This window comes from Lytechinus variegatus, chromosome 3 (assembly GCF_018143015.1).
Source record: "Lytechinus variegatus isolate NC3 chromosome 3, Lvar_3.0, whole genome shotgun sequence".
NCBI lineage: Eukaryota > Metazoa > Echinodermata > Echinoidea > Temnopleuroida > Toxopneustidae > Lytechinus > Lytechinus variegatus.
The window spans coordinates 10,771,965-10,774,600 of record NC_054742.1 but is presented as its reverse complement, the minus strand read 5'-3'; positions in this window follow the sequence as shown (position 1 = coordinate 10,774,600).

Here is a 2,636-nt window from a genome sequence, read left to right as displayed (position 1 = left end):
CGTGAACACAAGAGCAAACAAACCCTCTCAAGCTCTTTCGGAATCTACTTTGAGTTGTCAATTACTGGTGAATTATAAACGTGCAAGTATCTTGTTTCATCTCTATTCATATTTTTATCTGTCCCCCCCCCCCTCTCTGCTGATGATAATGATGGCTTGTGTGATAACCTCGACCGTTTTGATGGCGACATCCATTTCCAAGCCTTCTCTCACTATTAAAGCCGCAACATCTCGGAACCTTTTGACGTGGCCCCTACATGCACTATCCATTTGTCCCCAGTACTGAACAAACTTCTGACTAATTAATGCTGTTCATTTCAAATGAATAGCTTTAATGTATATGATTGCAGGGTCGCAGTGCGTGGATGTGTGTAGACCAGTCAGTGCCATATACTTTAATGGACAGGAGCTCGTGTTTACCATTGATCTGCAGTGGCGTGCACTATTTCTAGGAGTATTCATTTAATTCGGTTGTAGGGGCAGGGATCAAGATGAATAAGGAGGTTGGTGTTTCTATAGATACGTAAAAATCTTTGATTAAAAAGAAAACATTTTCTTCGTTTAGTGGTACTTCATTCTTCAATAGTTTTCAGCTACACTGTAAAAAATGTTGGGTAATTTTTTTACCACCACGAGGGTAATTATGTGTCCGACCAATTTGGGGCAGAATTTTACCCAATGCGGGAACCATATTGTCCAGTATGGTTAAAAACTAAGCAACAATTACTTTAGAATGGGCCAAATTTTCATGACACTGGGTAAATAAAAGTGCCCAAAAGAAATGCACAATGTTGGTTGGACACATAATTACCTTCATGGAGCACTTTTAACCAATATTTTTTTGAGTGTAAGATTTCATGACTTCACAAAGTCTATGTTATTTACTAGATTTAGAGCTATGAAAATAGGCTGACAAAACTTTCCGTTTTATTTTTGGTTCTACTATACCATTTTACCTTTAATCAAGGAGTGCTGGTAACTCCTTGCTTCAATAGACAGTGTATTTGTTGAGATTTATGAATGATGTAGTTTTTAATACATGACACAAACATTTATAATGAAAGATGTCTTCGTTGAGTAGACTATTGAAGACTAATCGTTCTTCTAGGTCTCTAATTGAGCATTAAGTAGATGGACTGGACGTGAAAATAAAAATGAATCCATGAAAAAAATTCTTACATCTATGGTAATTGGTTAAGTGCATTCACTTGCTTTATTTTCATGTTTTTATTGGTAAACATGCAGTAATTGCCAGCTACATAATTCAGTCATCCATCAGGGCGGATTATATTTTTACATCATCATCATAATAATAATAACAATACATACCTGCAACATTAAAAGTAATATAGATTAAAACCATCATCGATGTGTACAATTCTAATACAGATGAACATAATTCCAATAAATATGGCTAAAATTAGAACCAGAACAATAAAAAAAATTACCAATAATTTTCTTTCTTAAAACTGGATTGGAGTATTCTCTAACTATCAATTTTATTATCATCATTGAAAATCATATAGATCTTAGTCTAAATCTTAGTCTACATCAGCAAGGTCTAATCTTATTTCATTAAGTGTTGGTTTCATAATGAAATAAAGTCATGTTTTAGTTATTGACTCTGGCTAGTTTTATAAATAGAAATGTACACTATTAAAATAGTTGGGCAAAAAATGCCAACTTTTAACATTCTGTTAACTATTTGTTAAAATCTACCCAAATTCGAAAATCAAAACTAAAAATTTGGTAATACATTTGCTTAGGTGGATACTAATTGCCCAGAATAAATATGTATTTTTTACTAATATACATTACCCAACACAGTGGTCAGTATGTTCCCCAACATTTTAAGTGTGTACGAGAATAGCTTGTTAAGTCAAAATGTAGTAATTGAATCTTTGAAAAGTACTGATGTACAACCTACTGCTGCTGACAACATGATTTTCCCTTAGCATCAACCGAATGAATGTAAACGAAATATTTATCAATTGAATAATCTGCCTCTTGTTTAATAGATAAAATATGAATTCCTGCCCTTCGTTTCTCCCGCAATAAAATTAGAATTGTAGATACACTGATTATATCTAAGCCCAGTTAAACGTGCTGGGCATGCATGTAGATCGTATGGGTTGATTACTCTTGGAAAAAATACAAAAGATTGACATTTACCTCCGATTACTATCATACTTAATATTTTGTCCTGCCGTCGGCTAAGCTTTCACTTCATTGCACGTCAATTTAGGACTCCACTTCCATTATCCTACATCATCAATGTTAAATATGTCTCTATATTATGACACTGACATCATAAACTACTTTATCACAAATTGTAGTCATATTGCTTTCTCATTTTTTAAGTCGAGTAAAATAACAATACCTTTATCCTTGTATGTAGAGCATTTCTCATCATAGTACGGCAACAAGGTCTAAATCCATATAAGCTAAATACAATTACTAAAAAATGTAATTATACCAAGCCCATCACAGGCAATTATTTAATAAAAATATAACTAGATTTTTTGTTTCAATTAAAGATAAATCTGTTTTAGTTAACGGCTATACCAAATAGAATAGAATACCACTGATTATGACAAAGTCCGTCAGATAATTTTGATTTTGGTCAGGGTTTTTTT